At 46.0% G+C, this 26,736-nt stretch overlaps 1 protein-coding gene across 4 annotated transcripts in view; it reads left to right on the forward strand.

The window, feature by feature from the left end:
- Window positions 1-26,736, forward strand: part of LOC105190860 (titin) — a 61,424-nt gene that overhangs the window by 15,661 nt on the left and 19,027 nt on the right. Inside the window, exon 1 of one of the 4 annotated variants that reach the window (XM_025306309.1) lies at window positions 10,235-10,518. The exons of the other annotated variants lie outside the window; for them this stretch is intronic. The gene's annotated coding sequence lies outside the window, so the exon portion shown is untranslated. Of the gene's footprint in view, window positions 1-10,234; window positions 10,519-26,736 lie in introns of those variants that run through there. 4 annotated transcript variants of the gene reach the window in all.

Consider the following 26,736-nt stretch of genomic DNA (forward strand, 5'->3'; position numbering starts at 1 on the left):
GCCCTTAGAATTTACTCATCCTTAGTGTTAGGTTATTTATGAAACCTTCACTGGAAATTTCCCGCACCCTCGCTGGTAAGCGACTCGGGGAAATTGTGCACTTGTTTCGATAAATTTCGTAAGATGTATTTATATCAACACACACCTTTCACAATACAATGCTCAATGAATTTGCGCTGATTCAGAATCTATCAACTATCCTTTTTAACAAACTCTCAAAACTCTCTCGTCTCTTGTGACAAAAGACGACTGAAACTCGGACGACTCCAGCGCCGCCGCTCGAATCAGGCAAGATCACCAAGCATCGACCGCGTCGTCGATTACCACGCCGCGCCGATGCGCGCAAATCAAATCAAAAGCTTATGGTATATACTTAACATCTTTAGGATGTTCCGGTACGACGTAAGAAAAAGATTCGATCTCGAGGTCGCTTGAAAAATCCGTCCGAGCACCCACCGCACCCACAATGGTCAAAACGGTCGAAAACGTGGCCAAAATCCATTTTTTTAACATTTCTTTTTTAATCATTATTATATCATATTTTGTTAATTCTAAGTCTTTTCTAGACTTCTGTAAAGGTGTATTGCAAAATAATCCCATTTGTAACTCCCATGGGAGTTACGAGTACACAAAGTTCATGAAAACCGCAAGTCTCTTATACGATTTTAAGAGCTATAATCAGTATGACAATTGTGATTCCTGTGTGTTTTCTATAATGTAGAATAAAATTTTTTCGGTGTGCAATTAATATATACGCTTCCTGAGTAAAGCAAACTAGTGCTGTTGTGTAAAATGTAACTCTAATTAAGAATTACGATCCAAAGTCCCCGTTACGAACCGATGTTATGACTCTTGCAGAACTTAAAATGTAATGATACATAGAAATAAATAAGAAAAAGTTTGTCCGGCGCACTTTGGCGCCGGAATATCGTAATCGCAGCATGAAGTTGGCAGAAATTGAGTTTCGGCAATTTGCCGAAACTAAGAGCAAATATCCTTGCTGCAATATTTTTTTAACCAATTGTTTTTTATCTGTATTTTTTATTCTCAGTCGAAGTTTAGAATATTACCTCTACCATAATCTTCCGAATTATTTATTTATAAAAACTTCACAACATCGAACAACTCTTTTTTGTGGTCGAAAATATACTCTGCATCTTATCTCCAGAGAGATACCCGTAAGGTTAATTGAACAAAATCTTTATTTGCATTCAAGGTAATTAATTTTTTAATTGATCAAAAAAATTTGTAATTCGTGCAACAAAAAAGTTCCGTTACAACTGAGTTTCAATTGAAGCCGTTTTGACCACTGTGCACTGCGTGCGACTGCGTGTGTGCCTGCTCCGCTCTCGGGCGGAATTTCCAAAGGAGGATAGAGCGAGGTGATTGAGAAACGGTGCTACATTGTTTCTGCACATTACCACGTGTAACGGTGATTTGCCCGCATACACGCGCGCGAATCGATTTTGTACCGTTGACGGAAACCCGACGACTCGTTCCCGACACACCTGTTTGTTCGAACCGCGTAATTGAGCGGCGTCGCCCCGTGACACGAGCGCGGCCTTCGCGCATCCTACCTGACGCGTACGCCTATTGTTCTTGCACAAAGTAGAATTTCGGGAGTCGCGCGACAAGAAAGAGAAAGAGAGAGAGAGAGAGAGAGAGAGAGAGAGAGAGAGAATCATCCGCCTCACACACGCGTCTCTTCCATGAACGAGACGAGGAAAGAACCGCCTCTTGTATCAGGAGGTTGAATTAATTCTGGTCTTACTTCGTCAACTCTTTTTATCTTTATTTTAAAGAAATGGTTAGATTTACATCAATCGAAATATTTTCCGTCGTTAGCTGTGACTTCTTCCCATCTTTCTGGCAACATAGCGATTCCGCGACGATGGAACGATCTGTCTTCCGAAGCAATCCAATCAGACATCCATTTTTGCACATCCTCGTAATTATCGAAGTGTGTAAGCTGCCAAAGCGCGTTGCATCGATTGGAATAGATGGTAATGGTAGAGGATATCCCATTCGAGCTCTAACAATGTTTGTTTAACGATTGAAGCAACATGTGGACAATGGACATTATCGTGCAAAACAATCACTTTGCGTCTATCGCTGGCTATCGCTGACTTTTTGCATCAATCCATCATTCAATTTGTTCAATCGTTGCTGGCATCGCTCCCCCGTAACTGTTTCATTTGGTTTTAGAAGCTCACGATATATCATATCATATCTTCCAAATACAGAACATTGCTTTATGACGTGAATGTTCCGTTTTGGTGTCAATGTTGATGGTTGTCTTGGATCAATCCGTGATTTTTTTTGTTTTGGATTATCAAAATAAATCCACTTTTCATCTGCAGTTTTACATTTTGCCACAAAAAACTCTTCTTTTCCATCTGGCAAGCAAAGACATGGTGATATTCAAATGATTTGCAATGGCACTTTCACTCAATTCATGTGGAATCATGTCTTCCCATTGCTTTCCTTTCGAATTTTTTCCACGGCGTGTAGGCGTTTCGAAATTGTGGATTTAACGACGTTGAGTTTTGTTCAGCCAATTGTTTTTCCGCTTGAGCGATGTTTTCATTCAATAATGCTTGCAATTTAGAATCTTCGAATGTTTTGCTTGACCAGTACGTTCTTTGTCACTCAAATCGAAATCCCCACTTTTGGATCGCTGAAACCAAAATTTACAGTTGGAACACGATGGAACCCGATCGCCACAAGTTGTAACAAGCATTTCATGAGTTTCCGATTTATGTTGCCATGAGTTGCTGATTTTTTCAAATCGAACAAAAAACGTAATGAGTGTCGAAAATACAATTTTGTACGATCCATTTTAGACGCGTATAAACAATGAAACTATCAGTAACAATAGCGCGCAAATTGTCATGGCAAATTGTCAACTGGCAAACTGTCACAGAGAAATGTCAAATCTTTCAGTGTGTTGCCAGATTTTAATTTGTACTAACCATTAACTTGTTGCTAAAACCATGTATCACTAGGGACCAGAAGTGATTCAACCTCCTAATATACAGGGTGCACGATTTATCTGAAGACATTGAAATATCTCGAGAACTATGCATTGGATAAAAAAAAGTGGTTAATGAAAGTTGTTAGTCTCGAAGGGGGACATCCAATGATACCAAACTCGACCTCCCACCCCACCTCCTGGGGGTGGGGGTTGGGGGCAACTTTGAAATCTTAAATGGAAACCCCCATTTTTTATCGCAGATACGGATTCTACGCCACAAAATACGTAAATTTTGTCCGAAACTTTTTTTTTGATTCGTGATAGATGGCGCTGTAATCGCAAAAAATTATATTTTCCACAATTCTCCAGAAATGATCATTGGATTGAGAAATAAAAAATACCTGTTCAATATTTTTAAAGAACATAATAAAAGTTATTCCCCCCCCCATCCTCTCTGGGTAGGCTGGGTGGTAACGTTCAAATCTCAAATGGGAACCCGAATCGAAGAGGGAACTGCTCGACGCGCCACTGTAGGTGTATGGCGAACTACGGCTTATTATAAAAGGCAGTGCAATGCTATCTATCACGAATGAAAAAAATTGTTTCAATAAAAATTTCACGTACAATCTAATTCTGCAATGAAAAATATGGGTTCAGATAAATCGTACACCCTGTATATGCGCTGGGAGAGCGAAGAGAAAAGAAAATAAGGGTAAAACTTTAGAATAGGCCCTTTTCCGAATTTTGATATTTATTTGCTACTCTCATGGTAAAGATCTTTGTTGTGACTCCGACAGTGATAATCAATCGGGGGAGTCCGAAGAAAATGTTACCCACTTATTTTTTGAACAATTTTTTTGATAAATATTTAGAAGTACTGTTATACTAAAAACTATATTTTCTTGTTCAGTAATTTACAAAATAATTTACAAAACTAGCTGTAAAAGAACACATATACAAAATTTTACATATATATTATTAAGGGAGGTGGGAGGGGGGCTAAGATCTGTATAGGAAAAAATATGAAAATTTTGTCCCATATATTTAAAATTTTAAATATCGATTTTATACTGATTAAATACCGTTCACAGTTGTCACTCGAATCTTTCGCCTTACTAAACAGATGAATCTACAATATACTAAAAATGGATACTGACAAGATTAGTAAGATACGCAAGATACGCAAGGACGTATCATAAATTACAAGCAAAATAAAGCAGTGCATTATTCACAATCATGCTCTGCTTTAATCAAAAGCACAAATTTATATTATAAAGTCTAAATTACAGCGGAGAATAGTTTATGTCTTTGGTTCATTAAAGTTCATTGAATTTTGTATACCTTCACTCAATAGTTCAAATTTGGCGCATTTTTCCTTCAAAGTTTTATAAAATCCGAAAAAACTTGAAAAAAATAGGTAGGTAACATTTTTTTGATCAATGGCTCCCGCCATTGATTATCATTGTCGTAGTTACGACAAAGACTTTTGTCCAATAAGTCCAGCAAAAATATATCAAAATTCGAAAAAGGCCTTAATCCAAAGTTTTACCAAGATAAGAATCACCGAATCGATCAACATTGTGAAGCAGCCTGCGGCCGCGCGAGACACTCCGGTCGGCGATCGGAACGGGCGAGCACAGAAGCAGGAATATACAGCGAGACCGGCGCGGCGCGGCGCGACGCGGCGGCGGGGCCGCCCGGTATGGCCAGATCAGCACGGTATTTCTAACCGCTCGCATATGTGTGCGCGCATAAGCATATGGCCGGCAAATGCTGGCGACACTTTCACTCGCCGTTAATGTCCGATCGGCTTGGCCGGCGATGCCGGCGAGCCCGACACGCCGCACGCCGCGCCGGCCGGAGCTAGCGTTACAGATTCGTTTCACTGGCCAGGGAATCCGGTTTCCTATACGGCCACGAATCCGGCCGCGCGAAAACAATGGATCCCCTCGGCCGCGATCGGCCGATCTCTCGAGGAAACGCGCGCGCGCGAGGAGAGAAATGATGAAAGTACCAGCAGGCCGCTGCTCTCGTCCCGGTCGTCTCTGCGCGTCGTGTCCTCTCTCGTGCGCCTCTCGCGAGAGAGGTCCTCCACAGAGGATGAGAGCGGACGGCGAGAAGGGGAGGGGGGAATAATGAATCGCGCTTTAGCAATATCGCCGCTGTCGGCCGCGATCGCCGATTCACGGAACGTTCCTCGGTTCATCGCCGAGAGAGCACGCGCTGCGACTTGCTAATTGGAGAGATGAGCGGCCGAGCGCAAGGAGGAAACCGTTTCTCCGTCTCCCCACCCTCCTCCCCCCCCCCCGCTCTCATACCCGCCATACGTCTGTTGGGGCAATCGCGTTAATTACGTCGCGGGTGAGATAGCAAATTATCAATTTGCGAGATTAACGATGCTAATCGACGCGATCCAATAGCCCGCTGTAACGAGCCGCGCTCGTTTCACCTTAGCCGGCCGACACGAAGGGGCTTTCGTAAGCCGCGACGTTTCGTAACTCGGCTATTATAACACGAACGAGCGAATTCTTCCACCCGGCTCGTGCGTGGACGTTGACTCGTTCGCCGGCCGATACGTGCGTTCGCGACAAGCGATCCCGTTGAACGGCGAACAATGCTTCTCTCTCTCTCTCTCTCTCTCTCTCTCTCTCTTTCTCACGCGCGCGCGGTTTGGTTATGCTAATTACCACTTCCGATCCGGCTCACCGAGTCGCCGCGGATCGCAGGATCCGAAGGTCGGCGCTGAAGCTATTCGTCGTCGCGACAGGACGGTCTCGGAGCGAAGTGAAACCGCCGCGCGAAATGTGCAACGCGCGATCCCGCCGGCCAATTCCTTGCGTTTAACACCTTGAAACCCGCGCATCTGGGTATCTCGACGGGGGCACGGGGCGGAGGAGATTCTTCCCACGTCCTTCGGCGACATGTTCCACGCGTATCCTGCGGGTCACGCGCCATTGTTAATGGGAACTCTCAAGCGCCGAGAGAATCGCCGTCGTTTATCGGCTCGTGGGGCGGGGGAGAGGGAGAGAGAGAGAGAGAGAGAGAGAGAGAGAGAAAGAATGACATTAATTAATCGTCGACGTTACAACCATGACCGCAGGAACTCCCAAGGATGAGAAGCGGCGAATCCTCGGGATTATTTATAGAATATAGCGCGCAATGTGGAAGCGCATTTGCAAGTCGATATCGCGCGCAAAGGATACATTTAAATGCAAAATTAAGCGCCGAACGACGCAGTTCTCTCCCACCCGGCTCATTTCTCACTCTCGAAAAATCAGCTGGAGAAACAGAGAGAGAAAGAGAGAGAGAGAGAGAGAGAGAGAGAGAGAGAGACGGTATTTCCAGAAACGCGTCGCTCCGAGAAACGAGTCGAATTCGAAACACGAGGCGCGTCGAGCGCGGATAGGTCGATCACACTTCGAGAGCCGGTCGCGAGAGAAATGGCCACGACTGTTTTCAACAGCGACAACACGCGTCATCTGTTGACCACATGGACCGCGATCCTGTTCCGGAAAGGTTAAGCCCAATTACAACATTTCCTAAAGCTATCCCGGTGTCAACCGAGTTCGACGATACGGGGAGGTCGACCGTTCTCAAAACGACCTAGCAGTCATTGGTTTTCACCGACTCGTCAGATCCGGTTGCTCGACAGGATGACGCGAAAATCGGCTGGTAGAAAGGATCGCGTGAACTAACAATATGAACACAATGTGAACACAATAAACTCTGACCGTCGTAAAAAAAAAGAGGACGTATTTTGACCGCGCATTTTAGCGTGAAACGCGATGGGCCGTTTCCAGGACTCTATCCTGGACGTTCCTCGCGATAAACATACGTTACAGCGCGGATGTCTTTATCAAGGAAAGAGTGAGAACAAAATTCGCCCTTCTTTCTTCACCCTTGAAATCCGACTTGAATTAGTGCTGCTAAACGATAGTTATATGTAAAACATTGATCCTCTGAAAACTTCAGATTGAGCCCACTCTTTATCCTCAAGATATGAGAGGTCAAAGTTCGCATTGTGCATCAACGTCCTTATCAACTGTTCTGACCCATTTCAGATGGCGCTTGACTAGCGTGAGTCCCCGTGCCTCTCACGATTTGGTGACTTCGGTAACTCACTGCTGCATGATAGTTTCGCAAGGAATCGTTCACAGTAGGCACTGAAAAGGACGCGCGCGATCAATCTTGCAAGAACTAAGGCGCCATCATGTCCGACCGAAAATCAATTTTATAATAAATTGTTTAAGCAATTATATTGGAAGAAATTGTTTTCACAATTTTTTCTTCACCAATAATCGTTACTCTTGGCCAAATCTTATATCCAGTAGTCGGTTTTGAGTCAATTGCTTGAGTTTGCTCAGGCACGGTCAGGCCGGGATAAAACTGTGGGCTGTTCACTGATTGTTCTTTTGTTGCTTTTTATAACACTTGCAATCTTCGGCCTGTATGAAACATTATTAACATTCCTAAGTGATTTCCTCTGTTGAATGAGATGGCGCTATTATTTCCTGCCGAAAATCATTTTTGCAACAAACTGTTTGAACAATTCAGTTATGGACAAATTATTTTGACAATATTTTCTCGTCAATAATTATCATTCTCGGTTACATCATATATCCCGTAGTCACTTTCATGCAATCCTCTCTAGGCTACCAATAGGAATTAACGGATTAAGAGAGTACGACCCACACATACTAGAGATATGCGAATCAAGAATTTTTATGTCGAGTCGAATCAAATCGAATCTCATTTTTTAAATTCGAATTTGAATCGAATCGAATCGAATCTATGAAATTTCACTCGAATTCGAATTGAATCGAATGAAATTGAACTGAATCATTAAAAAATTTAACATGACTATTAAACATGCAAATAATGATGGAAGATTTTAATATGAAAGGGAATATTGATATTATAATATCAACTTAAAGTAAAATATATATTTAAATATTTAAAGTAATTTATAATTAAGTTATTAATTATATAAGTTAAGTTAATTACAAGTTAAGGGTTCAAACATACAGGCCCAGATGACCCGTTTTGTAGCTGATGCACGCAAACGATAATATAGTTGATTCCTATTCGAATTATTCGGATTCGAATCATAGGGATTCGAATTCGAATAGTTCGCACATCTCTAACACACACACATACACGTATGTACGTATATAAGATCTTATTCTTCATGACATAAATCACGTCCTTATTTTCTGCATGTAGATCTTATTGAAGCAGTGGATAAGGCACTTGATGCACAATGCGAACTTTGACCCATCATATCTTGGAGATAAAGAGTGGGCTCAATCTGAAACTTTCAGAGGATTAATGTCTCATATATATAAGTATCGTTTAGCACCAAATTCAAATCGGATTTCAAGGCTGAGGAAACAGGCGATTTTTAGCCTGTTTTTTGGTCTCACTCTTTCAGCCAGACTCTCATCAGATTTCCCTGCTCGACTCGAGCGTCGTAGCGGAGATACGAGATAAGTACCGAGATCCTTTTCCGCCGTTGCTGCTCGAACGAACGAGTCGCAGTGTTTTCGAGAGGAGAGAATATGGAAGCGTATCGTATGACGAGGCCATATTTGGCGCCGGAGAACAACGTCCGAAGCAAATTGAGCCGGCAAATCAAAAGGAGCTATTTCCTCAACAGAAAATGACGGTTCGTTTTAGAGCGGCCGAAGACCATCATGGGTCTCGACTGCGCCAAGGTCAAGTGTAATGTTCCTCGGTGAATCGTCCGGGGCCAGAGAGCGCGCACCGTCGTATCTCGTCTTACAATCGTGCGTTCGCTTGCACACATTTTTACGCGCGCGCGACAGGCAGATAAAAGGGAGTGTGTGAGAGAGAGAGAGAGAGAGGTGATGCGGCAAAACTTTGTCGCGGCTTGTCCCGGCGGCGTGAGCGGCGCATTCTCGCGAATTATGTAATTCGCGAGTGAAAGCAAGAGCTGTCGGCGCTCGGCCTCGCCAAAGTCGCACGTGCCAATCTCCGCTAGCTAGCCGGGCCGACAGTGTGTATGCACAATAAAAAGACGCGTAAGAGTGAAATACTTTCACGCGACTGTATTAGACGCGCCGGGGACTTTTCCGCTCGCGCGGGGACGTCCGACGTCTCCGACGCGAAAGTCGGCAAACGCCGTCGGCGCCGCGAGAGATTTGTTGTTTCAATTCGCATGCAATTTCTCGCCGCCATCTCCGCGCGCACCACCGGAGATGCTCCCCGCGACTCGAGTCGAGCCGCGCTCCCTTCTCCTCGCGGGGAGACGCGGTGTTAATAAATAAATCGGCGATGCGCAGCGCGCTCTAATGAAAAGGAAATCATCGTTCGCGAGACGAGCAACAGCACCTAGTCTTTCGCGTTAGACTTGTCCACGGCAAGGTCGTTCTCTCTCTCCCGCACTGCCTCCGGTGAGAGAGAGAGAGAGAGAGAGAGAGAGAGAGAGAGAGAGAGAGGTCTCTCTGTGTCTCTCTCTCTCTCTCTCTCTCTCTGGCTCTCTTTCTCCTACTCGCCCGTCACGATCGGCTGGTACTTTCATTTCGCCGACCCGCCGGTGTGTCGCGCTCGCGAGACCGTTTATGGCCATTAAATTAAATTCCACGTCCGTCAGGCGAGTTACACTCGACGGAACCGCACACTACCAGAATATGCAGAACGCCGTCACGCCATTATTCGCCTTTTATCGAAATCGCCCGGCAGCGAGCGCTCGCCTCGTGACTGCGCGCTAAGGATATGCGCGGCCCCGAGATTAGTCCCGAGATAGAGTCGCGCATGATAAGTCGGTAAATGATTTTTTCCTCCCGCCGCGGCGATAGGCGCAAAATCGGGAGGGAAAGCGACCTCGCTGTGCGCGCGATAAGGACGCGATTTCACCGCGCCGGTAAATAAATAATTAACGACGAAGCGATGTCTCGCCGCGCTGAGATTTTCGACAGCGGCGGATTACCACGCGATTACGATCGCGTCGACGCGTCGTTTTCGCGACTATGCACGATGTCGCACGATATTACAAGAAGGAGGAGATACCCGCGGTGTTGAGGAAAGAGAAAATATTCGCGTTGCGTTTGTCTCAACCGGCCGAGAATGACTGATTAACCAGTCGCCGGCTTACATAAAGTCTTTCTGGCGCATGGGAGTAACGACATTACTCGAGTCGAAAGTGAGAATGCAACCCGCACGAAAATGCCAGTCTCAGGCACTAATTTAATGCCACGTCTACAATGTAGCCGTAGTATAACGCGACCGCGTTCGCAACGCGCGACTATATACTCGTAGTAACGTTAACCATCGACGTTTCACCCTCCGCGAGTCGACTACAGCTTGTGTTCGCGTTTTACACGACATTCCTAAAACGACGAATCCTCCGCGACGACCGAGGAGCTCCGATTCCCACTGTCGCAATGGAAAATCGCTCCAAGGACGTAGACTTCCGCTTCCGCGACACGCGCTGCGCAACGATATTCCAGGTTACGCAATTGGAATTTGCCGGAACCCGCATTCCATCGTCCGTCAACTCTCGCTACCCGCCTTGGCCTTAAAGGGTAAGTCCAGAATATAGATGGTCAATTGCTATAATTTTGTTAATATACATGTTAGGCGTCAGCGGTCTGATCGGTCAATTGTGAGTTGGATATACCCCGAGCAGGTGCGTCTCTTCCTCATGTACAAAAACATTGTTGTTGTGAGTAAATAAATGTCTTATATTCCTATTAACCTCCAAAATGTCTCTCCCACATCGGAAAAATACCTTACGAATGCGGTTGATTTTGAATTACAACATTAGACCTGGGCTTAAACGACTAAAAGGACATCGTATTTGCGCACTTAAATTCAAAATTCGTCCACCAAGACTACGTTTCATACGGTATACGCATCTTTACGCGAATTCTCCAAATGGGACGAGTGGTTCATTTTTATCAGGGTTAGACGGGCAGCCTATTCAACGAGAAATGGACATCGAATCCACATTTCTTAGATGCTTTAGACGTATAAAAGACGTCGATCCGATATCTATTCGACTATCATTTTTCCTTGGGTGCCTAACATCAAAAACTTCAGGACATTTTAAACAGCTTCTTGTTTCGTTTAAAAATGCCGAATAGATTTCTTTCTCTTTTCTCTCTTTAGTTATTCTCTCAATGTTTTCCCATAGGGCCTTTTTCTGTGTTGGCATTTTTCAACCTTCTCTCCAATGTTATCCTTGGTTCCTATAAGAAACTTGTGGAAATGTTTTATTTTGTTAATAATTAATAAAAGGATTAATAAAAAGATTAATAATTAGTAAAAGGATATAAAATACTAAAAGAGAAATAAAGATAAACAAATTTCTATATTATTATAAGCATGTCCAACTATCCTTTTATTCCATGTGACCATCTAATCCGGACACACCTGACCATATACTCTTCACAAAATATTTTTAATATTTCGTTATTATTGGCATCCTATGAATTCCTTTTCACAAAAATTCTTTTGTACCTTAACCCTTTGAGGTACGTATTTTTCAGAAAATCCGAATCACATGAAAATTTATATACGGGGGTTTCTGGAGTCGCTGATGACGAATCCGTTATCAGATTTTCAAAATTCAAGATGGCGGATTTACGATTGCGGCCACAAAAATCGCGATAACTTCGGTGACATCGGTGATTCATAATCAGCGACCTTGAAAACTAACCAAAATACAATTTCAACTAATCATATAAAAATTTTATGATCCGCCATCTTGGAAAATAAATTTTTAGAATTTGGACCTCAGATTCATAATCAGCGAGCCCATAAACTAATCAGAGTACAATTTTAGCTAATTTTATGTACATTCTATGATCCGCCATCTGGAGTCCGCCATCTTGGAAAATAAATTTTAGAATGTGGACTTCAGATTCGTAATCAACGAGCTCAAAAACTAACCAGAGTACAATTTTAGCTGATTTAATAAAAATTCTATGATCCGCCATCTTGAATCCGCCATGTTGGAAAGTTAATTTTGGAATTTGGACCTCAGATTCGTAATCAGCGAACCAAAAAGCCCCCAAATCTTGATTTTGAGCAAAAAATTCACTCATAGATCGTGGAAAATAATCCGTTTCTGTAAAAATGTGTATTTCTCACACTTTGTTTATTTATAATAAATGGGCAACTTATTCAAAACACTTTTCAGCCTTTCCCTGTATGTTCCCATATCATATAAGAAACTAAAAAAACGCAAAAGACCCGACAAGAATCCCTCAAATATGAAAGATTTCACGAGAATGTGAGAATAAATAGGTGGTAAGTATATTTACCGCTATGCCTCGAAGGGTTAAACATTACCCTCTACTGAATTAATTATGGTTAATATATGGTTGATCGTTTATTGCAATAATACAGATGTGTTATTTCCAATTAAAAGAAGCTATGCCCATCTATCCCGAACTTACCCTAACGTCGGCGCAGCTGAGATGTATACCGTTACACCCTAAACTGTCGCGAACGAGCGTAACCGCCGCGGTCATCGTCGTCGTCGTCGTCGTCGTCGTCGTCGTCGTCTTCGCGGTCGCCACTGATCGGTCAGCACGGACTCGGCGAGGACGCGTGGAAAAATCGGACGGCGTGCGAGCCGCGGTTACGAGATCGCGGATGCAACGCGAAGCGAACGTGCCAGCTGATCGGATCGCTTCGCCGGGTCGTCGATGGTCGGTTACGTTGCTGCGAGGTGACGCCGCGACGAACCACTGCATCCCCGTTGCACCAGGAGGCAGAGATGAAGGAGAGAGAGAGAGAGAGAGAGAAGAAAGGACGACGGGCGATGACAGGCGGCAGAGTGACAGCGCGTGAAACGGCCTGTAGCGAAATCATGCAGTTTACCGTGGAATGTCGCTGGCTCGTGCCCTCCTCGGTCGATTCTCGCTACGAGTTGCCGCCGTCGCTCCTCAAGGCGACCGTAAGCCTCGCTCCGAGATGCAATTTGCATCGTCGAGGACCTCGGCGCCCACACGCACACCGCGTGAGAGGAGCGCGTGTACGTTGCCGCGTGCATGTCGCCCGCGAGGCGCGCGCGAGGCGTTACTTCATGCAAGTGTGGGTCGACAAGGCCCCCGGGGGTCCGTACCGCGAGCGGGCTACTGGCCTGCCTGTCCCACTTTCTAATCAAACCGATCCAGCCCGGACCGATCGTCGTCGCCCGGTCTCTACCCCGTCGCCGCGCCGCGTCGCGCCGACCTCCCGGCGGAGATCTCGGCGAAATTTTTCGCCGACCAGGTAGGTCGCGCGATGATCGAACGACTGGCTCGATCCTGATCGAGAAACGAGTGTCAGACTGTTACCGCGACAGTGTCAGGTACTAACGAGCATGTCCGGGCAAAGGCGGACACCGGCGGAACGGTATTCCACATTCGCCGGGCGTGAAATCGCAGGGCGGCGGCGGCGGCGGCGGCGGCGGCGCGAAGAAGCGGCCGGGAGGCAAAAAGGACGGAAAAGCGCCGGTGTTTTTCTCCGAAGTCCCTATCGATCGCGAGAGAACCGTTCGGCCGCGAACAGGTTTGTCGATTGCGAAAAATCGCACCGCCCCGCATCGCCCCTCGCGGTCTACGGGGTTCCGCCCGAAAACAGGTTTCCGCTCGTGCTCGCGCCTAACGAGCTTTTCGCGCCTCGCGCGAGCGCGCTCGCGGAGCGCGAGAAATGCGCTTTTTCGGCGCGAGGCCCGCCGCGGACATTGCCACCGTTCTGAATGTTCGTTCCCGAGTGTGTTCCGTCCGCCGGCGAAAGGAATTTACGAACACGAAAGGCGCTTTCCAAATGCGGCGTCTCTTGTACCGCGTTTAATTAGAACCGCTCATAATTGCTTGTTTAATGAACGCTAGGAAGGAACACATGGAAAGTTGTTACAAGTCCGCTGCACGGTCGCGTTCGACCGATGCTTGCCTCGCGGCATTAGCGATCTATAGCCTTCATTAATGCGGGATCTCGTTGACGCTCTTGCTCAACTGATTCACGATGGTAGACGGAGAGGGAGAGAGAGAAAGGGAGGGCACAGAGAGAGAGAGAGAGAGAGAGAGAGAGAGAGAGAGAGAAGCTGTTGGATCTTGAGAAAAACTTGCGTTCGAGCGCGTCAAAGTGTTTCTTGTCATCTTAACTTAACCCCGATTGCTGCACGACGAAAGACTAAGAGACGCGTCTCTGCTGAGAGTCGAGGCGACGCAAGCAGAAAGAGCGAGCGAGAGCGCGAGAGAGAGAGAGAGAGAGAGAGAGAAAGAGAGACGAGAGCGAGAGCGGGAAGGAGCGAGAGAGAGGGAGAAACTGTCTGGCTGGAATTGCACATTTGAATGTAGAAAGAGGCGAGCGATTCCGCCCGCGAGAGAGACGCGTGCATCGCATGGGAATTTTTCAAAGTTTTCGCCCGGTGAAGCCGGCCATCGCGAGCACACGCGCGATTCGTTTCGTCCACTTGCCCATCTATTTCTGTTCACTTGGCGGGCACACGTGGACACACACACACACACATGCGTTGCCTTCTAGACACCTCTGATTATCGAGAGAAATCAGCGGTCCGTGTCCTTCGAGATTGTGCGTCGCGGCCGTCGCGGATCTTGCGACAGTTCGAGCCGCGCCGCGAGCGATCGGTAATTTCGCTGTTACATAAATTTCGCTCCGGCGATACACACTCGGAGCCGCGCGACGACGGCGACGGTGAGTTTTCCCGCGTCACCGGGTGCGTGAAATCTCCAAGAGATTCTCCGCAGGAATCGCTCCTCTTCACGCTCGAAGGGGAGCGCATCGCAGCGAGACGCACTCGCGCGCGCGCTGACGCGCGAAAACGCGCGCGTCACTGATCGCGTAACATCGATTGACACGTCGAATCTAATTCTTCCAGCGGTGTCTTCGCTGCGCGGATCTTCGCCGCACAAGGCCGAGCGAGGGCTATTGCGACATCCAATTTTAGCCGTTTACTGCACGGTGGTCACGCGGTGAAGCCGCCTCTTCTTTCGGACGTGTTTTTACGGAGGCTTCGCGCGTGCCGCGTCGCGCTTGAAAATCGCCTCGACGCCTAACGGAGGACGTAATTGTCCTCGCTAACAATTTGTTACAACGTCACACGGACACATTTTAACCTTGGACGACGCACAAATTTGAAACGGTTACTGGTACAGTCGCGCTTATAGAACCGAGCCAATAGTAGAAAGAATCCTCCGACGGAGAGCGAAAGTTGATGCGACAAACGCTAGGCTGAGGGAGAGAGAGAGAGAGAAAGAAACAAAAAGCTTGAAGTGTGATTTGAGTGTCCTTCCAAGTTCGCTCACGAATCGCGAGATATCAATGTTTGTCTTTGCAATAATGACAAATGTTATCGCGCGACGCGTTAACCGAAATTGCCTTCGAAGCTTCAAGACAATCCTTTCGCATTAAGGTAAAAGCCCGGGATAGATGGGCATAATTTTTTAAATTTAAAATAACACATCTGTATTATTGCGATAAATGATCAACAACATATTAACACACTCAGTAGAGGATGATGTTTAAGGTTAAGGTACGGGAGAATTTTTCTGAAAAAAATTCATGGAGCGCTAATAATAATGAAATATTAAAAATAATCTGTGAGAGACAGATGGTCGGGTGTGTTCAGGTTACATAATTATATGTGAAAGGATAGTTGGGCATGTCTATAATAACGTAGAAATTTGTTTATCTTTATTTCTTTTTTTAGTATTTTATATCCTTTTATTAATTATTAATAAAATAAAACAATTCCACAAATTTCTTATAGAAACCTAGAGAATTTCTTATAGAAAGGACAACATTGGAGAGAAGGTTGAAAAGTGGCAATGGAAAAAGGCGCTATGGGAAAACACTGTTTATTAAAGAGAGGAAAGAGAAAGAAAACTACTCGGCATCTTTGAACGAAACAAGAAGCTATTCAAAATGTACTGAAGTTTTTAATGTTAGGTACCCAGGGAAAAATGATAGTCGAGTAGATATCGGATCGACGTCTTTTATACGTCTAAAGCATCTAAAACACATCGATTCGATGTCCATTGCTTGCTATTTCTCGCTGAGTAGACTGACCATCTAACCCTGATAAAAATGGACCATCTGTCCCGTTTGGAAAATTCGCGTAAAGATACGTATACCGTATGAAACGTAGTCTCGATGACGAATTTTGAGGTTAAGTTAAATATGTTTTTTTAGTCGTTTAAGCCCAGGTCTAATGTAGTAACTAGAAATGTGCGAACTATTCGAATCCAAATCCCTATGATTCGAATCCGAATAATTCGAATAGGAATCAACTATATTATCGTTTGCGCGCATCAGCTACAAAACAGGCTGTCTGGGCTTGTATGTTTGAACTTAACTTGTAATTAACTTAACTTATAATTAATAACTTAATTATAAATTACTTTAAATATTTAAATATATATTTTACTTTAAGATGATATTACGATATCAATATTCCCTTTCATATTAAAATCTTCCATCATTATTTGCATGTTTAATAGTCGTGTTAAACTTTTTAATGATTCAATTCGATAGTGATTTCATTCGATTCGATTCGAATTCGAATTTAAAAAATGAGATTCGATTCCATTGGATTCGATTCGACATAAAAATTCTTGATTGAGACACATCTACTCCAACTCACAACTGACCGATCAACGCTGACGCCTAGCATATATTAACAAAATTATAGTAATTTACCATCTATCTGCCATCTGCCGGATTTACGCTAATCTGATGTCCCGAGCAGTCCTCATTTTATCGCTTACACATAATAAGTGTCGCGTAAGTGGCCCTCGAAATTTCGCGTCGATGTCATGCAATTTACGTATGTGCGACTTCCTTTTCGTTTCCCTCGTTTCCGTCGTTTTATTTCGCTAATGTGCCAGGCGTACCGCGCAGGATTAAATAACGGTGTGTGATCGCGCTCGACGTAAATAAACAGTGCTCGCAACTGTCGCTCGTGGTCGCCGATCGGTCGCACGAGAAAGGGACCGTCCCGGTGAGCGCAAGGCCGCCGCAGGTCGGTCACGCGCGGCTGTTTTATCCGCTCGGCGATATTTTATTGTTTATTCCCATGTATCCGATCAAACGACGTTTGCGTTTTTGCCGAGGAGACGGCGCGTTTTATTTGTTCGCTTGAGCGATATCACAACGTCGTCACGCCATCACGCACCACTGCAACGCGTTGTTTGCGCATAACGTAAGCGGTTATTCTGAAATTCGTGAAGGAAGCGAGCGAGCGAGCGAGCGAGCGAGCGAACGAGCGAACGAACGAACGAGCGAGAAGCAAAGAACGCGGCGAGAGAACGCGCGGAATTTCTCAGTGACTCAACTCGTAGTTTCTCCGCAAGGTTCGTGCTCATATCGGGCCGCAAGTTGCGATCGTGCAAATTGAAATCAGACGGGCCAGGCATCGTGATGCCTTCAAACTTCCGTTCTCTCTCCCTTTCGTTTCATTCTTTTTCTCTTTCTTTTTTTTCACGCGAAACGAGTCGCGAGCGCGATTTCGAGCGTCACGCCGGAAGCTTCGAGTCGCGTGCTCGCGGCTCGTACGAGCGATAAGATCGCGCTCACGGGGGAAGAATGTACACTTGTAATCAGTCGATTATCTGCCGAATTATACAACCGACGCTTCTCGAATCGAGCCGAAGTGATTTGCAACGACAAGCAGCCTAAGTATTAACAATCGCGAGCACGAGTTAATTGCGTTTTCCGGATGCACGCGCTCGCAAAGGAAACGCGCTCCTCCTACGCGTTCGCACGCCGTTCAGGCGCGACCACGGCGGGGATTTCAATGCTTGGGCGGGCGGATAAACGGTGACTTCAACGACGGGTTCATCACGAGCTCGCGCTAGGGTTGCCAAATCCAAAAGTTAAAGAGCATCGGCAAAAAAGCCCGTTTTCGGTACGCCTCGATTTTTGAAACTTTTTTTATGCCAAATGGTTACTTATGATGACCCAAAAATCCCTGCAAAATTTCAAGATGAGCATATGCCCCGTTTAAGAAATATAGGGGGTCAAAGTTGACCATGTCCAATTAAAAATATAGCAGCTTCACATTTATACTCCAATAATAATGTCCAAAAAATTCAGCCGAAATGGTTCTTTTAAGATTTTTGGCTGCTGATTACGAATCTGAAGCCAGATTTTAAAAATTCAAAATGGCGGATCCAATATGGCGGACGAATTTTTCTTAAATTTATCAGATTCACTTGAAACTCGTTACTCGGGGGTTTTTGGAGTCGCTGATTACGCATCTAACGGTTAACTAACTTTTAACCAACACTAAATCTTCTTTGTCACTACATTAAACCTACTTCGACCCTACATAGAATTTATTTTGTCCTACAATGGACCTATTTTTCGTCACATTGGACCTACATTCTACCTAGGAGCGGTGAGCGTCTAGCGGACTGAGTCTCGTTTTAAAGAGTTCGGCCTAGAGTTACGAAACTCTGAAAACAAAAGACGATCAGCAGATCATTATTTCATTAACATTCCATTCCATCCTACATCTTATTTGTACCGTACGCTTGCGAATGTAATAAAATAAAAGTTTCAGTTTCGAAAATCTGGAAATATTGTTGTTTGAAAAATATTATTAATAATAAATGGTAAGATTTTTTTTGTACTCTCTGTTTTTTCATGCTAATGACTTAAATCTATGCTTTTTTGTTGTTTAAAAAGTTTTTATATACGCTACTGCAAAAAAAGTTCGATTTTTTAGTAAAAATGCCTTTCGTTAAATGCGTTAGCTGTGATAAGCAAAAAAGAAGTAAAGATGACAAGTTTTTTATCTCTTTCGTATTTGGTGAACCCCAAAAACCCCCGAGTAACGAGTTTCAAGTGAATCTGATGAATTTAAGAAAAATTCGTCCGCCATATTGGATCATATTGGACCAATTTTTAAAATCTGACTTCAGATTCGTAATCAGCAGCCGAAAATCTTAAAAGAACCATTTCGGCTGGAATTTTTTGGACATTATTATTGGAGTATAAATGTGAAGCTGCTAAATTTTTTAATTGGACATGGTCAACTTTGACCCCCTATATTTCTTAAACGGGGCATATGCTCATCTTGAAATTTTGCAGGGATTTTTGGGTCATCATAAGTAACCATTTGGCATAAAAAAAGTTTCAAAAATCGAAGTACCGAAGACGGGCATTTTTTGCATGGGGCTTGCCGAGGCTCATTACCGGATATTTCTTCTTTGGTAACAAACCCAAACCGGATTAAACCGGACAGAGATAATAATCATCATAACGTTACATTATACACAAAATATGACAAGCGTTTATTTACAATATTAATTTCCAAACAATTTTATAAACAAGATTTGCTTGAATAAAATAATAAACTATTACTATTTTAATATACATAGAATGATGGATCGGCGGATCATCTACTTAGTAGATGGCTTTTCGTGGCGCTCGCGATCGTTTGTAGGCGCTTGAAACGGAGGAACGTTGGTAAAATCTGAACTCTCATTCCATTGATTGGATATAACTTAAAAACCGGACATACGACGTTCGGTTTGACTTATTAACCGGACACTTCTGAACGGACAAGACTTCTGAAAACCTGACAGTTCGGGTCAAAACCGGACACAGTTGGCAATCCTAGCTCGCGCGCGCTAAACGTCCGTTTAAGGATTCACTTGAACCTCGCAGATTACGTTTTATGCTTCATATACTTAACGATCTACTGTATTATTCCCTCGATCGGCCGGCAGGGGAGCCGCGCGGGGTGCGGGAGGTGTGCACGCGCTCCAACCTAATTAGCTCCGCAACGTCGACGTGCGAGAGGACTTTCGCGATTTCGATCGCGTATCGGCTGCAGACTCGCGCTTAGAATGCACCGGTGAAGGATCGTCGCTCGCATGACGGAGAGGCCGACGTCCTCGACGAAGAGCCTCCGCGTCGCGGAACGGAACATGACGTTTTGAGCGTTCATCTCTCTCTCCTCTGCTCAGCTCGCTCTCTTGTTAGCAGTTTTTGCTCACCACCTGACATTACTAAGGCCTGGCTTTTTGCCGCCGGCCGCCGGATTAATCCGCGATCTTCCGCGGCAATTACCGGCGTTCTTCCGTAACGGCGCGTCGCGTGATACGCGTTCGCGTTACGAACGCGGCGAATTAATCGGATAACAAGGGCGGGCGACGAAGGGGGCGAGCAAAAAATCGCAGGGGGCAAGGGGAGGAAAAAGCGGCAAGCCTCGTGGTCGGAGATCAATCGTAAATTTTATCCGGCGCAGTTGGACAACCTTGCAATGCCGGGCCGCGAATAATCACCGGCGAAAGTGGCGACGCGAATGTACGCGAAAAGGAATGAGGTGCGAGGTCGATGAGCGACAGCATCGTGGTATCGGAAACTGTTAGGCCGTTCTCGACTCCGAGACCGACTTTGCCGAGTGCGTCGACCGGATTTAGGTTAAAATTTCGCGGCCATCTTGACCCATCGCGCATTCGCAGCTCGCTGCCGTTTGAACGATGTTTGCTCGCACGAGCCGCCGTCTACTTTCGTTCTAGCGGCACTCTCTCACTTTCGTCAGTCGGTCGCTCGCTCGCTCGCTCGCTCGCTCGCTCGGTTGCGTATCCGGCGCGCAACGATTCGTTATTAAATAACTCGCGGCTTCGCTTTTCGCGATAACCAGCAAGTTGGTTAACCGACCGACGACTCCGTGGCGCGGAAAGGGCCACCAGTGGAGCGTGGTGCTCCGAAATTCGCTCTTTCGAGATAACCACACGGGTGTCGGGTCGCGAGTAAGACGAGATCCAGCTGGAAACGTGATTCGAAGGGATCGTGAAACGCGTAATCGCGAGTCGGAGCTGCCGCGGCACGGCGGCGGGACGAGCGAATCCGCGACGAACGTAATCGAGTAATTCGAGTCGTTCGAGAAGATCGGATATTTTCGCGCTCGGTAATTGTCGTCTGCCGGAGAGGCCGGCCTGGGCCGGCCGCACTCGCTCGCGCACAGACAGGTACACGAACGAAACTGCGTGGGTGTACGTATTGTCTCGCGAGGAATGTAGAAAGTAAAGTATCTTGGGCAACGCAGCCCCGATGGGAGCTAGAGTATAGGTTGTCTGGCGGCGAGGATGTGCCTCAGAGAACCCCAACGCTATCATCATCGTTCGTCGCCGACGTCATCGTCGTCATCATCATCATCATCATGAACAACATCATCATCATCGTTGTGTCGTAGTCGTCATCGTCGTCGTCGTCGTCGTCGTCATCGTCACTGTCGGCCGCCTTCGCGCAACGAAAAGGTCATTGCGACCGCGGCGTCGCACAATGGGGCCGGATGACATTTTTTGGTTCAAAATTCTCTAGAGACCTGAATTTCCAACCGATCATCGACACCAATGGATGACGTTGGTCCTGAATAAATTCCAAAGAGATCTGTCTGGTCGAAATTTTGAAAAAATTATCGGTTCAGAGTTCATGGGTTTAGGGTTTGTCTGAAAAGTTTCGAGGCTCGAACTTAATGTTTTATAGCTGAATATTCAACGTCGAGTATTATTAGCTCTCGAGGTATGGATAGATTGGGTCCTTGGACTATTTGAGGCTCTTAATATATACGTCTTCATGCATCCACGAGCTAAAAAAGTTCTCGGATTGATAGATTCCTAGGTTGATGGACTTAAGACTCAAAATCCCTCGGTTTTACAGTACTTAACGGGCCTATATTTGATGTTTTTGTATTCTGGGCATATGAGTTTTAGGTTGATGGGTTTCTGTTTCAAGATCGATAAATCTCGAGATGTCTGTTAAATGGTTTCATAGTTTCAATCCACTGAATACGCTTAAATTAGATAGAAATAAGTGTCGAATAATGAGTGTTTCACAAGTTTTTCGCGTTTAACGATAATTATTCCTCTTTTGCGGCTAGTAATTCAAGAACAAAATTTTTTTTTAATTTTGGCAAGACAGATCCCTTCGGAATTTATTCAGGATCAACTTCGTCCATTGGTGTCGATGATCGGTTGGAAATTCAGGTCTCTAGAGAATTTTCAACCAAAGAATGTCATCTGGCCCCACTGTGCGTCGCCGCGGATTTCGACAGCAAGATTCCCGATTCGAGCGGGATCGAAATCGAAGGATTTCGAGTTCGCACGTGCTAGTCCACGCGTGTCCGAAGCGAGCGGAGTCTCCGCGATTCCCACGTCGCACGAGGGACGCGTCCCGCGAATTTGATGAGTTGTATGACTGTGACTTTCTGATTCTAAATGCCAAATTCCAAGGCTCCCTCTCTTTCTTTCTCTCTCTCTCTCTCTCTCTCTCTCTCTCTCTCTCTCTCTCTCTCTCTCTCTCTCTCTCTCTTCCTCTCTGTCTCTCTTTCTTTCTACCACGTCACGGTAAAGCGTCAAAACTTTCTGTTGTCTATCGTGAGCCACAGCTACAGTACATGCCACGGTAGTCGGAGCGACGCGATATTAACCGCGATCGGCCGGCGGCGATCTCCGCTGCGAGGAAAGCGCCGTCACGCTGCGACAGAAGAGGACGACCGCCGGCGCGCATCCGCCACCGAACGTGCGATGGTAAACCTTTGACATTTCATGGATCCCAGACACTGCACGTTGCACAATGCGCGCATCCGCGAACGCACGCGCGCGCGTTCGCGTGCGGGGAGAATGCCGTCCTCTTCTGAGGCGAGCGTCGTAATCGATGCGTCCCCGTCGCTCGCTCGCTCGGTCGGCCGACCGGCCGGCCTGCCGGCCTGCCAGCAGCAGCAGCACACTTTTCCGATTCGGCGGCGGGCTCGTGCGGATATTAGCGGGGTCCGAGGAGCAGGACGGGGTCTTGTTAAGAGGCGCCGGCACAATGGAGCGGGGCCGGCGTGGTCCGCGCGCAGCGTGAAATTGACCGGTTACACTTGTAATTAGGCATACAATGGCTTGTAAGTAGCCGCTCGCCGGCCGCGCTCGTCTTAGTTCGGCGCCCGATCGATAAGCGTAATAACACGTTTGCGGGAATCTTACACCCGCTGACATCCGCGAGTAATCGGCGACGCGACGCAGCGCGACGCGAGACGACGCGACACGACGCGACGCGACGCGCCGAGAGATAGGGATGCCAATTTTTTTTCAAACAGATCGATTTACAGATCGATTCGAATCACGGAGAAAAAAATTGATCTTTAAAAAATCGGTTTATAAAGAATCGATTTCAGAAAATCGATTTGAATCGGTATGCATGTAGAGTGAACCACTCATTAAAGTATATTATCTGTCAAATTTCTACACTCTAAAGTAGACCTCGTGTAATTCATATAGTTTAATGCGAATTAAAGAAATTAAATTTTACGTAATATGAATTAAACAAAATTAAACATATGATATTCTTTTGGTTATGTTCTCTGTGTGTGTGTGTGTATGTGTGTGTGTGTGGTCAGAACAAAATAAAAAATAATCTTTAAATCTTTGTGCTAAGAATTTAATTAGTTTGATTAAACGCCAATCAAGAGTTTTTAAACGTTATTAAATAAGAAATCACGTTTACTATTATATGCATATACATATTAGAGATGTGCGAATCAAGAATTTTTATGTCGAATCGAATCGAATCGAATCTCATTTTTTTAATTCGAATTCGAATCCGAATCGAATCTATGAAATTTCATTCGAATTCGAATCAAATCGAATCGAACTATTAAAAAATTTAACATGAATATTAAACGTGCAAATAATGATGGAAGATTTTAATATGAAAGGGAATATTAATATTGTAATATTATCTTAAAATAAAATATATATTTAAATATTTGTAGTAATTTATAATTAAGTTATTAATTATAAGTTAGATTAATTACGGTAATTAAACATTATTAATTAATAATTAATTAAAAATAAGTTAAGGGTTCAAATATAACAGGCCCAGATGGCCCGTTTTATAACTGATACGCACAAACGCTAATATATTTGATTCCTATTCGAATTATTCGGATTCGAATCATAGCGATTTGGATTCGAATCGAATCGAATTACATTAGATTCGATTCGATTCGATTCGAATTCGAATAGTTCGCACATCTCTAATACATATGTATACAATGTATACTATTATATGGAGTGGCTGTGATTGGTTCGCGCATTTCGTTCCGCTGAAAATTCTCGCCCATGGGACATCGGTCTACGTAAAGGCAACATAATGTGCATTGTACACACCATTGAGTGAGTTCAAATGTTGCAACTAAAAGAAGTAAAAGAAAAACTACATTACTAGTAGAAATTGAAAAAGTCGTGTTGGCGATTTTCAGAATTTACAGATCGATCCTTGAATCAATTCAGTTCCAGAAAATCGATTTGAAGCCGACCTTTTAGGCTCCGATTAATCGATCTTCGATTAAATCGATTTAAAATCAGCATCCCTACCGAGAGATGCTCAGCGCTTGCCGCCGCGTAAAAGACGCGTTACTTTCATCTCGCGAATGCCGGATTTTACGTAAGCGCGGTAACGCGAAGCCGCGCGAGAGCGAAAAGCTCCCGAAAAGAAAGTCATGTTCCCCCCTGGACGATTCCACGGGAATTTAATTTGATTGAATTAAATGATATTATTATTATTATTTAATTTTATTTAATTTCTAACGCAAACGCGCGATGGGTGCCTCGCGACATTCGATACGTGAAAAGATATTTGGAAAATTGCAATCACCGTCAGCGTATATATACATACATACGCTTACCGTCACGCTATCCCGTCGTCGTATTAAATTGTACTATTGCGATGTACTTTGTGACTTGGAGATTATAGATCTTTCTTCTCGCAGAGGTGAGATTGCGCGATCACACCCGCTGACACTTGACTCGGTTTTCTAATGGAGAGATCCAATTTCGGTGTCAGCCTGATGGAGCATTGCGAGACTAGGCGCGAGCGCGAGAAATCCGTTTCGAGTATCTACGACTGCGTCCTCGCTAGCCTAAGGACATCGGTAACATTCAACCGTTTCCGAAGGTCCAACGGGGCAACGTAGCGTGGGGAAAACAAGCAGAACTGGTCTCGCGCGCGCGCGGGGCATTAACTACGCACGATCTCTCGATCGGCACGGTCTCGCGACTCGCGACTCATAATCATGGCCCGGCGTAAGCGACCTTTGCGAGCGTGTCGTTTATCGGAGGGCTACCGTATCGATGCAAATTTCTAAGCACTCGACCGTCTCGCCCGAGAGCGGAACGGGAGCGCTCTCATCAGCGTGAGCGCATAATTAAGATACCGGAGAGATACGGAGAGCGCGGAGACCGAAGTTTCGCGACAACGCGAAACGCAACGGTGAATAACTCGGCGCAACAACTCCGCGGGAAAAGGTGGGATACCTTTTCCTGCGTCCTGCGCGCGCTGTCCTCCCACGTGATATTCTTACCTACCTAGGTCATTTTCCACCGTAATGCCGTTGCCCGTTAATAATGTTAATGCAATGCTCACCATCGCTAACGTAACGCAGTCAAACGGTTCGGAGAGGTTGCCTCGGGTAACCGCAGCGCGGGAGCGTCCTGCGAACAAGAGAAGAAAAAGGAGATAAGTAGAGACTCTTGCGCGCGATATCTCTCGCGCGACCGCGACTCCTTCGACTAGGACTCTGCTCCGACGTTTGTTTTTAAGTGCGGAGCACTTGAGGGCTGAGCGATCGCTGAGGCCGAGAATGAGTGAAAAATGTGAGCCCCGGAGTACTCGAAGAAATATAAACAGTCGGTTGACTGTTGAAGACGGCTGACGATTGTTGCTCGCTCGATTGTGGCAAGAGTGTAGAGCGAAAGAATTCGTGAGAGGAGCACGCACGGTCCTTCCGCATTCCCGGCCAGCATTTTCGGCCGATTTCGGGCGGAATCGCGGCTGCGCGTAGATAATGCTGAGAAGTTACGCAAGGTTCCATCGCGCGATTGCGATCAAGGTGAAAGTCTTCGGGCTCGGCGGAGCGAGACTCGGCGGTATCAGCGGCCGCGAGTCTCGTAAATCACAGGCGCGATGTCGCTGGAGAATGTCCTTTAACGACGAGCGACGAGGAGCCTCCTCTGACTCTCTGGAGTATAATCGCGCGCGCTTCACGCCGCCGCCGCCGCCGCTCGTCCTTTCTCGCGGCGTGGCGCTACGAATGTGTCCGCGAATCAGTTTCTTCGCCGCGACGGACGCGCGGTCCAACTTTTCATGCAATTATCTCGCTCTTATCCGCACCTCGCGGATGCACGCCTTTCAGGCGGATTAATTCTACCTCGTCACGCTGAATTTCACGGCGCGCCGCGGCCGAGGAACATCGCTCTCGCGCGCACAAAGGATACGCTCTTATGAGGCGAGCGGGCCGCCTAACGAGCTCTATTTCGAGAGAGATCCCCTGTTCACGATCCTCTCTCAGGACCGGCGCTCGCGACGCGGTCAAGTGACGCAGGAGGACGTCGCGAGGATGGCGCGCGCGCGTCTCCGCGTATTGTTTCAAGCTATCGGTTTCTATCGGCGGGACCAAATCGGCCGGGCGCATTCAACGGCACTTTCGCGCCGGGGATACGTCGGGACGAATTAGCGATTACGCGAAACGGGACACGCGAGTTTGATGTCGCGCAGGAATCCGTAGCGCAGGACTCCTTCGAGACTCCGCACGTCTTTTCCGCCGTGAGCTTCTCTCGCCGCGGCCGCGGCTCCTCTCCCGTGAATGCAAACCGGAGAAATCGAGCGACACTTGGAGCGACTTGGTTACGATCGCGGTCCTTTTTTCGCGAGCGCAAGGCACTTTCACTGCTGAAATGTGCGAGATACGTCGAATTCTGCCACGCCACGCCGCGCCGCCTCGCTCGGCG

The sequence above is a fragment of the Harpegnathos saltator genome, unplaced genomic scaffold (genome assembly GCF_003227715.2).
Source record: "Harpegnathos saltator strain DR-91 unplaced genomic scaffold, Hsal_v8.6 scaffold124, whole genome shotgun sequence".
NCBI lineage: Eukaryota > Metazoa > Arthropoda > Insecta > Hymenoptera > Formicidae > Harpegnathos > Harpegnathos saltator.